Here is a 14,552-nt window from a genome sequence, read left to right as displayed (position 1 = left end):
CGTAAGTGTGTGATTGTTTTATGAGAGCCTCTACTTTTTTCAAGATTGAAAACGAAGCTACAGGTGCCATCTGATTCATTTAAAAGATGGTGACGTGATCTAATTGTTGCACCACGTGCCTCGTTTTTCATGTATTCTGTTAAAATGTCTTTCTTTTGTTTATATGTTGCATGTAAATCCGCACTAGGATTTTCATTGAGACGTGTCTCAAGATTTTTAAGTTCATACGCAAGTTTTTCTTTTTCCCGTTTGAAGTTCAATGAACTATTGCATGTATATTGTTTGGTTAGTTCCTTAATTTTATTTTTCCCAATATCCCACCACATTTGAATACTGGAAAAATGTATCTTTTTATCCCGCCACATGGACCAAAAACCACAAATAGTGTCACAATACGCTGTATCATCAAGGAGACTTGTATTTAAACACCATAGTGGACTGTGATTCTTAACCTGTCTTTGAGACAAGACAAGTTTGACAATTTTATGATCAGAGTATTGAAAGGAAGGATCAATGGACACACATGTGACTTTTGATGACAATAGTTTATTTATGTAGAAAGTGTCTAGTCTTGAGCGGCTGTTGCCTCTTGTCCACGTGAAGTCACGTGCATTGCCATGGAAACGTCGCCAGGAGTCAACAAGTTTGTACCGACTCAATATATTATTAAGCAGTTGCGCCGATTCAGGGTGTGGTTCCCTCGCATTTAAGCGATCTAGGTCTGAGTTTAATGTACAGTTGAAGTCCCCAGCCATAATAATAGGCTGAGAGTTACCAAGGTCACCAATACATTTCTTTAACTTTTGAAAAAAAGCAAGACGGTCAACACCATTTGTAGGAGAATAAACATTGAGCAGATGGTAAGACAATCCATTAACAGTGATATTCAAATGAAGCAGACGCCCATTGACAATGCTATTTGCTGAGTGTACATGTATTTCTTTGTTTGGATGTGATAAAATAGCAACACCGCCAGATGTAGTACTACCGTGAGAAAAATACATTGGTGCGCGCCATACAACTTGCCATCTGGCTTCATCAATGGGAACAGAGTGCGTTTCTTGCAGAAAGAACAAGTCAACTTTGTGATTTATTTTTAAAAAGTTAAAAATCTCATGACGTTTAAGTGAATCATGACAACCATTGACATTCCAAGATAATATGGAAAGAGAGCTCATTATGTAATATACAAGGTGTAAAATAACAGACATTATGATTTATGTTTCAATAAAATCTCAGTCTTCTTGTAATTTAACAATTTTATTTCAATCTTGTGTATCCGTGCCTTTTCCTGCACTGTCACAGGACCGGATTCACGTAATTTCTTAAAAGATTTTCTCAACAGACGTGTATCAGTACAAAAATTAAGACAGCGGTCAAGAATCTTTTTAGACCCTTTCATAGCCTCTAGAAGATCAGTAAGTCGGTGAAATGAAATTAGTTTTGATTCTGGGATATCCTGAATATCATCAGACATTTCAGACGCGAGAGATTCTGTGTCCGATATATCAGGATCATCACCGATTGTGGATGACCTTGATTGCAGTAGTGAGTTGCCACTAGATGCATGACCAGGAACCTGGGGTGGGGGGAAAAGGGGAGGAGGGGTTGAATGGGGGGTTCGTACCCCCTCTTCACCTGGTATTGAGTCGAATGGGTCGATAGCTACATTTTCGCTTAAAGTATCCAACACCTTAGGTGGATGACCTCTATCATCGTTGTTGTTTCCATTGTTGTATTTGTCATTTTCACCACTGCTGTGTTTATCATTACCATGTTTATCCATGTTTTTATCATTATTATTTTTACCATTGCTGTGTTTATCATTATCTTTTTTACCACTGCTGTGTTTATCATTATCATTATCATTTTTACCACTGCTGTGTTTATCATTATCATTTTCACCATGGATTTTATCATTATCATTTTCAACACTGTCGTGTTTATCATTATCATTTTCACCACTATTGTGTTTATCATTTTCCCCAATTTTGTGTTTATCACATTCAATGGGTGCAGTACTTGCAGCATCTGCAGTGGTTTGATTTGCTTCATTTGTTTCCATATCAATATTATCATTTTCATTTATGACATTTTCAGCCACAGTTTTACCTATTTCTTTTGGACAATTCTTGCGAATATGTCCGATTTCCTTGCAACAAAAACAACGCATTTCATCTGTACTTATGTAGATAGAATAAGGACGGCCCTCAAACATGACATGCATTGGGCCATTAATGTGTTCATTTCGCAGTAACATGTGCACCTGCCTACGGAAAGATTGTACATGTTTCAGTGATGACGATTTGCATCCAAGTGGAATGGTACGGAGACCACCAACAATACGCCCATGCACAGACAATTCTTTAAAAATGATTGAGTCGGGAATAAATGGCGGCACATTTGATATAGTCACCCTCGTTGCAGGCTTAACCATTTCTTCAACACGAACCATTTGGTCATTTATAATTAATCCGGTACTCACAGCCTGTTCAACAAATGTCAAACCAGAAAGAAAAATAATCACGGAGTGGTTCATCCTCGAGGCAGCAACAATGTTGTCATCTCCGACCAGCTCTCCCATGGCAATAACATATTGCTCAACAGAGAAATCAGCATAGTTATAACACCTCACAGCATGTTTCCGTGTGAGTTTCATACCAGGTGGTCGATCAGTGGGGGCGGCCATCTTGCCAGCCCCACACAAACCAACACAAAAATAAAATCAAACAAAAATCTCAGCAATCCGCTGGTATTAGAAAACAAAAACCAAGTAGAAATGATATAGAAAGTACCACGATAATAGTGGTGGTAAAATTAAACAATAGAAGCACTTCCCTGGCTTAAAGTGAACCAATATCCTGGAGCTCCAGTAAAGCACGTCCTCTCTCCATAGAAGAAAGAAGAAGAAGAAGGAGGAGAAGGAGAAGGAGAGTTCGGTGTACACCAATTCACCATCCTCCACATGGGCTAAAGCTTCTTTCAGGCACCATTTCTCGTTGAAACCATCCACGTTGTTTATCAAACTATAATATAGATGTTCTCCATTTAGTCTGTATCTTATTCTCTGCTTAAATATGACAGTTGGATCTGTTATACTATCTTCAGTTAATGTGATGCGACGTGATAAATGTGTTGCCATTTTAGCCATTGCAAAGATATAATTGGTCAATGCATGGAGTCGCTTTTCCATGCCTGAGGAGCTTTTCTTTGGAAACGGTGGTCCAAGTATGTACCACCAGTAAGGAATTCGAAAGTCATCATTAAAGAGAGATCTACAGAGATCATTAACAAGTTTGAACAGTGTATTTAAACTAGGGCACTGGAAAAAAATATGAAGCAAGTCATCATGGTTTGGGCAGAAGAAGCAGTTATTCGTGTTACGGTAATTACATGATTGCAAATAGTGACCAGTTGTATTGGAACCATGCATGATACGCCAATAAAGGTCACCTTCCCGTTTTGTTATGGGTGGTAGATAACACAGTTTAAAGTTGGGCTTTATTATATCAAAAAGTGAGAGAAGGTCCCTCCATATGGTGTCAATATAATTGGGCATTTTACTGTGAAGTTGTGATCTTGTTATGAATTTATATACTTCACCTTTATTTTGTTTGTGTAATGGGATATTAAAAGCTGTAACACCATTATCAAATACTAGGTCAAGAGCATATGGAGCTGTTAGTTCGGAGGGCATGCATCCGCTGTCCAAGTATGCATTAATTGGGGCTATGATGTCATCTGGAATTGACCGTTTTAGGTCAAACAATATTTTTTCTAGGAGACGTGTTGAGTGGATTGTGACACTGTCTTTTATATCAGTTACTGTTAACCACCGACATTCTCTATTGTTGATCAGATCCCTAATTGTTGTTATGCCAGCATCAACAAATTTCTGCATGAACAGTGTTTCGTCTCCAGTAAAATAATTTATTTTATCATTAAGTATGATTGGTTCATCACAGATATCATTAATATGAACTGGTCCATCTTTACGTACATGTTTTTGACCAAGCCATGCTGACAACAAGTTATGATAAAATGACCTATTTTCAGTGTGAGGTAGATCGGGGAGATTAATAATGAATAGCTGTTTGCCGTAGTTAAAATTATAAATTTGTTTAAGAAAGTAATCTGTGAATGAAAAGCATGGATGGTCAACTCCGGAATACAAATATCGCTGCAAATATTGGATTCGGAAGGCCTTAAGACGGCTAGACATATGTACAAGACCATGCCCACCATTCTTTAATGGGAGGTAGAGAACACTGGCTGGGATCCAATGGCGTCCTTGCCACAGAAAATCAAGAAAAAGCGTTTCAATTTCTTTTATGAAAGATACCGGGGGTAAAAGACACATAAAACGGTGGAAAACTTTTGTAGCTGCAAGTTGGTTTAAGACGATGACACGCCTTCTATATGAGATAGCAGAGGCATAGCGCCCCCATCAGTTCAGTTTGGATTTTATTTTCTGAATAGACTCCACCCAGTTTTTATTTGTGTAGTCATCATTATTACCAATGTACGTTCCCAGTACTTTTAAGCCATCATTATTCCAACTGATTCCCATGGGGGAATCACTTCTGTGTTTCCATGATCCGACCCAAAGCCCTTGAGATTTAACCTTATTTACACTGGCATTGCTAGCGTTTTCATACAGATTTATACAGTGTGACAATTTCTCAAAATCATTTTCATTGTTAATAAAAAAAGCTGATATCGTCTGCATAAGCAGATAATTTACACTTACGCTTATTTGATCGTGGAATACATAAGCCCTGTATGCCACTCTCTTTTCGCACTTTACACAGTAAGGGTTCAATGGCGATGGTATATAACTGGCCAGAGAGGGCGCATCCCTGTCGGATGCCTCGTAGGAAGGACACAGGGGCAGTAAGAGAGTCATTGATTTTGAAAATACTTTGAGTACCAGTATATATTAATTGGATATAGTCAATAAATTGTTGCCCAAAACCAAAGGCATTCAACGTTTTAAGCAGATAATCGTGGTTTACACGATCGAAAGCCTTGGTTTGATCCAGGGCCACGATTCCAAGAGGTATATGAGATTCATTTGCATAAATAACAATGTCACGGATGAGATGTATATTGTCATAGATCTGTCTGTTGGGTATTGTGTAAGTTTGGTCAACATGAATAATTTCACCAAGTATCGTTTTGATCCGTAATGATAGACATTTTGTATATATTTTATAATCTGCACAAAGCAGACTGACTGGTCTCCAGTTGTTTATCAGTGTGTTATCTCCTTTTTTAGGTAACAAGGCCACAACTGCTCGTCGACAAGACAAAGGAAGTATTCCATCACTTATAGATGTTAACAATACAGAGTGCAAATCATGTCCTATAAGGGACCAAAATTGTTTATAGAATTCCCCTGGTAGCCCATCGATACCAGGGGTCCTACCATCAGAAACCTTTTTTACTGCAAAAGACAGTTCCTCAAACGAGATTGGCTGATCACAGAGAGATACAGAGTCGCGGTCAAGTTGAGGGAGTCCCTGATAAAGTTCATTTTGGGCCTCTATATTGACTGGGTATGGAGAGAACAACTCAGAATAAAACTGCCTCACTATATGACAAATTCCACTTTTGGTTTCAATGAGGTTGTTGTGATTGTCACGCAACTGTGTGAGTGACCTATGATGACCTTTTTGTTTTTCAAGTTCAAGAAAAAAACTTGCACACTCATCAGATTCATTTAGAAGCTGATGACGAGATCGAATACTTGCACCACGTGTTTCGATCTTCTTAAGTTCACTTAGTGCATTTTTTTTACTGTGATACATTTTAGTGAGGTGTACATTATTGGAAAGCTGTTTTTCAATATCTTTTATTTCGTTTTGTAGTTTGTCTTTTTCGTGTTTGTAGTTTTTCGTTTTGTTCATACTGCACTGTTCACTTAGTGTTTTAATTTTATATTTACCGATATCCCACCATAACTGTATGTTCGCATATTTTTTCTTTTTGCTCTTGCCATTTTACCCAGAAATCACTTATGATATCACAGTAGTCTTCGTCCTCCAGAAGACTCGTGTTAAGACACCAATGTGGAGAACGATTGCATGCTTGTTTTTGAGAGATAACAAGTTTGACTGGTTTATGATCAGAAAGTGAGGATGTTGAATCAATAGAAGCATTTGTGATTTTTGAAGAGAGTGATTTATTGACAAAGAACGTGTCTAACCGTGAGTGGCTGCTCCCTCGGATCCAGGTAAAATTAATTGCGTTGCCATGGAAGCGGCGCCATGCGTCAACAAGTTTAAACCTGCTTAAAATACTGCGCAAACATTGTGATGATGGGGGGGGGGTGGCTCAAACACCGTGTTTCTATCAAGAGCGGCGTTCAGTGTACAATTGAAATCGCCGCCTAGTATGATCGGGTCATTCCCAGTTAGCTCATCAATGGTTTTCTTTAATTTATTAAAAAAGACAAGCCGCTCAACACCATTGGTTGGAGCGTAAACATTAAGAAAATTGTACCTTTGCCCATTAACGGACGCATTAACACACAGTAGTCGACCTGGAACAATACTGAGATATTGTCGGTGTTTGCAGTTACTGTATTTAATGTCGCATTATAGCTTTCATTTTGAGTTTCAGTTTCATCCATGTGTTCAATAGTTTCAATGTCGTTTATTTGTTTAGTGCTGTCCGTAGTGTCATTGTTTATAGCAACCATTTCATTGTTCACTGATGACTGCAGTATTTCTGAGTCACCTGTTGCATCATCAGCGACACACATTGCATGTTTTTTTTTGTTTAGTTTGATTTTTTCTACCGCCTTCGGAATCGTTATTTTTACTGTTTTCATTAGTTTTATCCATGACTGTTTCTGTAACACTTTCTATGGTTTGTTCAGTGATTTCAGTATTGCGATTGGGGCAATTTCTTTTAACATGCCCGGTTTTTACAATGAAAGCAGCGCATTTCATCAGTGGAGATGTAAACAGAAAATGGACGACCTTCAAACATAACATGTATTAGCCCATTAAGATGTTCATATTCTTTTTTCAGTAACACAAAAACCTTTCTCCTGAAAGACTGTACATGTTTTAGCGATTGCGATTTACATCCAAGTGGGATAGTTCGGAAACCACCAACAACCCGTCCGTATTTTGACAACTCATTCGCAATACTGTTATTCCCAATAAACGGTGGAACGTTCGAAATTATAACCTTTGTTGCAGGTTTGACCATTTGTTCCACATTAATCAATTGACTTTCAATAACAATGCCAGTCGCCACTGCCTGTTCAACTAATGACACGGAGGACAAATAAACAACGACAGAATGATTCATACGTGAGGCAGCAATAATATTTCCATCTCCGACCACCTCACCCAAAGCAACAACGTAATGTTCGACTGAATAGTCTTCAAAAGACGGGCATCTCACAGCATGTTTTTGTGAAAGTGCCACAGGTGTTTTGTTTGTGGGGGCGGCCATCTTGGCACGCCGCTGTACTGAACCCACCAGAAAAAATAAATTCAACAATTACCACCAAAGAAATGACAATATACAATAAAAACCAAATACGAACAGAGAAAAACACTTACTGAACACTCAGTAGAAAGTTTGTATGGCAAACTCTTTGCAGAGTTGAGAAAAAAGTCAATATGACGGAGCTCTTCTTAGACACGTCCTCACAGTGGAAGAAGAAAGAAGAAGAAGCACACTTCTGAATTAAAGAGTGTTCTGTGAACGGCAGGTCGGCGGAGGTAGCTAGTATAATTTCTTTGGGCTAATATTCTGGCCCTGGATTCACGCGACTAATTGACGTAATTTTAAAACATACGACAATTCGTTCCGAGCAAATAGCTCTGTAAAATAGCGTTATTTCAAACAACAAAACTTAGCATTAAGTCATTATAATAGTAGTAATTATCCCTCGAGACGTTCAAACAACTTGAAGCGGGTGAGCCAACAACCTACAGTCAACATAGCGACAAATTGTTGTGACGTTGAAATAATTTCGCATGGGCTTTACTTAATACCTTCTTCGGATTCACAAGTGTCGGAAGATCATATTAATGTACTTCGCTAATTTAACGGCTATGAAATATTTATCGACATTTTCGAACTTTTATCTATGGGACTTGTTAATATGATATCACATTTTGAAATCGCTTTTCACAACTTTGTAAGCAGTATGTCGCCGATTTTTCGGTTCGCTGTTGTGATATTCAGCTTATATGTGAGGCCTTTTCGAGATATTCACTTAACATTTTCCAAATTTAACTGCGGGGTTGTCGTGCCAATGACTTAGGTTAAATATACAAGCGACTCCGCCAACATTTCAATCATTTTTTCCAACTTTGCACGATGTGTTCTAACATTTTACAGTGTGTTCTTGTGAACATATATAGGCTGCTTTCAACTGGCTTTTATTAAATTTGCAGACTTTACAACTGCGCGTATCTATATGCCAACAACTTAGATCATATATACAAATACATCTACCACCTTTGCAATCACTTTGCAAAACTTTGCATTAATTAAAAGAAATACGAACACTTCACGATTCTCTACTATAAATGAGTGGCATCCATTTAGAAAGAATGCAAAAACGTTGCCTATGTCATTTCCATTTGCGTGATGTAACAAAAAGAAAAAAACATCCAACAACCTTTTTATTCAGGGAGTCTCCCATGCAAGAAGTAACCACGACCAATTGTGCTTTACTTTAGACATTGGTCGGTGACCTAACCACACGGCTGCATGGATTATTTAAATTTTATACGAATTGGCGGCTATTTCTTGTTTTGAATGTTCTAAAATTGATATCGCTGGCACTAGTACATTCTAGAATTGACCTATGACCTCCTCATATTTCGAGTAACACTTCACTAATTTAATGGCTATTTACGAAAGTTTAGGTGACATTTTCGAACTTTTAACTATGGGATATGTTAATATGATATCACAGGTAACTATCCCGAGTGAATCTACCAACTTTGCAATCGCTTTTTACAACTTTTTAAGCAGTTTGTCGCTGATTTCACGGATCGCTATTGTGATAACCAGCTTATATGTGAGGCATTTTCGAGATATTCACTTAACATTTTCCAAGTTTAACTGCGGGGTCGTCATGCCAATGACTTAGGTTAAATACACGAACAACGCCGTCAACATTTCAATAATGTGTTGCTACTTTGCACGCTGTGTTCTAACATTTTACAGTCTGGTCTTGTGAACATATATCAACTGCATTCAACTGGCTTTTATTAAATTTGTCGACTTTACAACTGCGCGTTTCAATATGCCAACAAGTTAGGTCATATATACAAATACATCTACCATCATTGCTATGCCTTTGCACAACTTTGCAATCACTTTGAACAACTTTGCACGTTGAGTTAACAGCTTAAAACCCATTACGTGCCGACAGCATCAACAACTTGTTATTGAAAATTAGAAGGAATTTTAAAACTTTGCATTAATTAAAAAAATACGAAAACTTCACGATTCTCTACTGTAAATGAGTGGCATCACAGTTAGAAAGAATGCAAAAACGTTGCATATATCATTTCCATTTGCATGATGAAACGAAAAGAAAAAAAACATCCAACAATTTTTTTTTATTTAGGGAGTCTCCCTTGCAAGTACTAACCACGACCGATTGTGCTTTACTTTAGACATTGGTTGGTCACATAACCACATGACTGCATGGATTATTTAAATTTGAGCCGAATTGTGGCTATTTCTTGTTTTGAATGTTCTAAAATTGATATCGCTGGCACTAGTACATTCTGGAATTGACCTATGACCTCCTCATATTTCGAGTAACACTTCACTAATTTAATGGCTATTTACGAAAGATTAGGTGACATTTTCGAACTTTTAACTATGGGATATGTTAATATGATATCACAGGTAACTATCCCGAGTGAATCTACCAACTTTGCAATCGCTTTTTACAACTTTTTAAGCAGTTTGTCGCTGATTTCACGGATCGCTATTGTGATAACCAGCTTATATGTGAGGCATTTTCGAGATATTCACTTACCATTTACCAAATATAACTGCGGGGTCGTCATGCCAATGACTTAGGTTAAATACACGATCAACGCCGTCAACATTTCAATAATTTGTTTGCTACTTTGCACGCTGTGTTCTAACATTTTACAGTCTGGTCTTGGAAACATATATAGGCTGCTTTCAACTGGCTTTTATTAAATTTGTCGACTTTACAACTGTGCGTTTCTATATGCCAACAACTTAGGTCATATATAGAAATACATCTACCATCATTGTTATCTCTTTGCACAACTTTGCAATCACTTTGAACAACTTTGCCCGTTGTGTTAACAGCTTAAAACCCATTACGTGCCGACAGCATCAACAACTTGTTATTGAAAATTAGAAGGAATTTTAAAACTTTGCATTAATTAAAAAAATACGAAAACTTCACGATTCTCTACTGTAAATGAGTGGCATCACAGTTAGAAAGAATGCAAAAACGTTGCATATATCATTTCCATTTGCATGATGAAACAAAAAAGAAAAAAAAAACATCCAACAATTTTTTTATTCAGGGAGTCTCCCATGCAAGTACTAACCTCGAACGATTATGCTTTACTTTAGACACTGTTCGGTCACCTAACCACACGGCTGCATGGATTATTCTATTTTGAGCCGAATTGTGGCTATTTCTTGTTTTGAATGTTCTAAAATTGATTTCGCTGGCACTAGTACATTCTAGAATTGACCTATGACCTCCTCATATTTCGAGTAACACTTTGCTAATTTAACGGCTATTTACGAAATATGTATTGATATTTTCGAACTTTTAACTATGGAATATGTTAATATGATATCACAGGTAACTATCCCGAGTGAATCTACCAACTTTGCAATCGCATTTTACCACTTTGTAAGCAGTTTATCGCTGATTTCTCGGTTTGCTATTGTGATAACCAGCTTATATGTGAGGCATTTTCGAGATATTCACTTACCATTTTGCAAATTTAACTGCGGGTTCGTCATGCCAATGACTTAGGTTAAATACACGAACAACGCCGTCAACATTGCAATAATTTGTTTGCTACTTTGCACGCTGTGTTCTAACATTTTACAGTCTGGTCTTGTGAATATATATTGGCTGCTTTCAACTGGCTTTTATTAAATTTGTCGACTTTACAACTGCGCGTTTCTATATGCCAACAACTTAGATCATATATACAAATACATCTACCATCATTGCTATCCCTTTGCACAACTTTGCAATCACTTTGAACAACTTTGCACGTTGTGTTAACAGCTTAAAACCCATTACGTGCCGACAGCATCAACAACTTGTTATTGAAAATAAGAAGGGATTTTAAAACTTTGCGTTAATTAAAAAAATACGAAAACTTCCCGATTCTCTACTATAAATGAGTGGCATCACAGTTAGAAAGAATGCAAAAACGTTGCATATATCATTTCCATTTGCGTGATGAAACAAAAAGAAAAAAAACATCCAACAACTCTTTTATTCAGGGAGTCTCCCATGCAAGTACTAACCGCGACCAATTATGCTTTACTTTAGACATTGTTCAGTCACCTAACCACACGGCTGCATGGATTATTTAAATTTGAGACGAATTGACGGCTATTTCTTGTTTTGAATGTTCTAAAATTGATATCGCTGGCAAAAGTACATTCTAGAATTGACCTATGACCTCCTCATATTTCGAGTAACACTTTGCTAATTTAACGGCTATTTACGAAATATGTATTGACATTTTCGAACTTTTAACTATGGATATGTTAATATGATATCGCAGGTAACTATCCCGAGTGAATCTACCAACTTTGCAATCGATTTTCACCACTTTGTAAGCAGTTTGTCGCTGATTTCTCGGTTTGCTATTGTGATAACCAGCTTATATGTGAGGCATTTTCGAGATATTGACTTACCATTTTGCAAATTTAACTGCGGGGTCGTCATGCCAATGACTTAGGTTAAATACACGAACAACGCCGTCAACATTGCAATAATTTGTTTGCTACTTTGCACGCTGTGTTCTAACATTTTACAGTCTGGTCTTGTGAACATATATAGGCTGCTTTCAACTGGCTTTTATTAAATTTGTCGACTTTACAACTGCGCGTTTCGATATGCCAACAACTTAGGTCATATATACAAATACATCTACCATCATTGCTATCCCTTTGCACAACTTTGCAATCACTTTGAACAACTTTGCATGTTGTGTTAACAGCTTAAAACCCATTACGTGCCGACAGTATCAACAACTTGTTCTTGAAAATTAGAAGGGATTTTAAAACTTTGCATTAATTAAAAGAAAATACGAACACTTCACGATTCTCTACTATAAATGAGTGTCATTCATTTAGAAAGAATGCAAAAACGTTGCTATGTCATTTCCATTTGCGTGATGTAACAAAAAGAAAAAAAAAACATCCACAACTTTTTTATTTAGGGAGTCTCCCTTGCAAGTACTAACCACGACCGATTGTGCTTTACTTTAGACATTGGTTGGTCACATAACCACATGGCTGCATGGATTATTTACATTTGAGCCGAATTGTGGCTATTTCTTCTTTTGAATGTTCTAAAATTGATATCGCTGGCACTAGTACATTCTAGAATTGACCTATGACCTCCTCATATTTCGAGTAACACTTCACTAATTTAATGGCTATTTACGAAAGTTTAGGTGACATTTTCGAACTTTTAACTATGGGATATGTTAATATGATATCACAGGTAACTATCCCGAGTGAATCTACAAACTTTGCAATCGCTTTTTACAACTGTTTAAGCAGTTTGTCGCTGATTTCACGGATCGCTATTGTGATAACCAGCTTATATGTGAGGCATTTTCGAGATATTCACTTACCATTTACCAAATATAACTGCGGGGTCGTCATGCCAATGACTTAGGTTAAATACACGATCAACGCCGTCAACATTTCAATAATTTGTTTGCTACTTTGCACGCTGTGTTCTAACATTTTACAGTCTGGTCTTGTGAACATATATAGGCTGCTTTCAACTGGCTTTTATTAAATTTGTCGACTTTACAACTGCGCGTTTCGATATGCCAACAACTTAGGTCATATATACAAATACATCTACCATCATTGCTATCCCTTTGCACAACTTTGCAATCACTTTGAACAACTTTGCATGTTGTGTTAACAGCTTAAAACCCATTGCGTGCCGACAGTATCAACAACTTGTTCTTGAAAATTAGAAGGGATTTTAAAACTTTGCATTAATTAAAAGAAAATACGAACACTTCACGATTCTCTACTATAAATGAGTGTCATTCATTTAGAAAGAATGCAAAAACGTTGCTATGTCATTTCCATTTGCGTGATGTAACAAAAAGAAAAAAAAAACATCCACAACTTTTTTATTTAGGGAGTCTCCCTTGCAAGTACTAACCACGACCGATTGTGCTTTACTTTAGACATTGGTTGGTCACATAACCACATTGCTGCATGGATTATTTACATTTGAGCCGAATTGTGGCTATTTCTTCTTTTGAATGTTCTAAAATTGATATCGCTGGCACTAGTACATTCTAGAATTGACCTATGACCTCCTCATATTTCGAGTAACACTTCACTAATTTAATGGCTATTTACGAAAGTTTAGGTGACATTTTCGAACTTTTAACTATGGGATATGTTAATATGATATCACAGGTAACTATCCCGAGTGAATCTACAAACTTTGCAATCGCTTTTTACAACTTTTTAAGCAGTTTGTCGCTGATTTCACGGATCGCTATTGTGATAACCAGCTTATATGTGAGGCATTTTCGAGATATTCACTTACCATTTACCAAATATAACTGCGGGGTCGTCATGCCAATGACTTAGGTTAAATACACGATCAACGCCGTCAACATTTCAATAATTTGTTTGCTACTTTGCACGCTGTGTTCTAACATTTTACAGTCTGGTCTTGTGAATATATATAGGCTGCTTTCAACTGGCTTTTACTAAATTTGTCGACTTTACAACTGCGCGTTTCTATATGCCAACAACTTAGGTCATATATACAAATACATCTACCATCATTGCTATCCCTTTGCACAACTTTGCAATCACTTTGAACAACTTTGCACGTTGTGTTAACAGCTTAAAACCCATTACGTGCCGACAGCATCAACAACTTGTTATTGAAAATAAGAAGGGATTTTAAAACTTTGCGTTAATTAAAAAAATACTAAAACTTCACGATTCTCTACTATAAATGAGTGGCATCACAGTTAGAAAGAATGCAAAAACGTTGCATATATCATTTCCATTTGCGTGATGAAACAAAAAGAAAAAAAAACATCCAACAACTCTTTTATTCAGGGAGTCTCCCATGCAAGTACTAACCGCGACCGATTATGCTTTACTTTAGACATTGTTCGGTCACCTAACCACACAGCTGCATGGAATATTTAAATTTGAGCCGAATTGACGGCTATTTCTTGTTTTGAATGTTCTAAAATTGATATCGCTGGCAAAAGTACATTCTAGAATTGACCTATGACCTCATATTTCGAGTAACACTTTGC

Source organism: Saccoglossus kowalevskii, chromosome 15, assembly GCF_978046115.1.
Source record: "Saccoglossus kowalevskii chromosome 15, keSacKowa6.1, whole genome shotgun sequence".
Lineage (NCBI taxonomy): Eukaryota > Metazoa > Hemichordata > Enteropneusta > Harrimaniidae > Saccoglossus > Saccoglossus kowalevskii.
The sequence above is the reverse complement of the archived record's forward strand: the minus strand, read 5'-3'. Positions refer to the sequence as shown.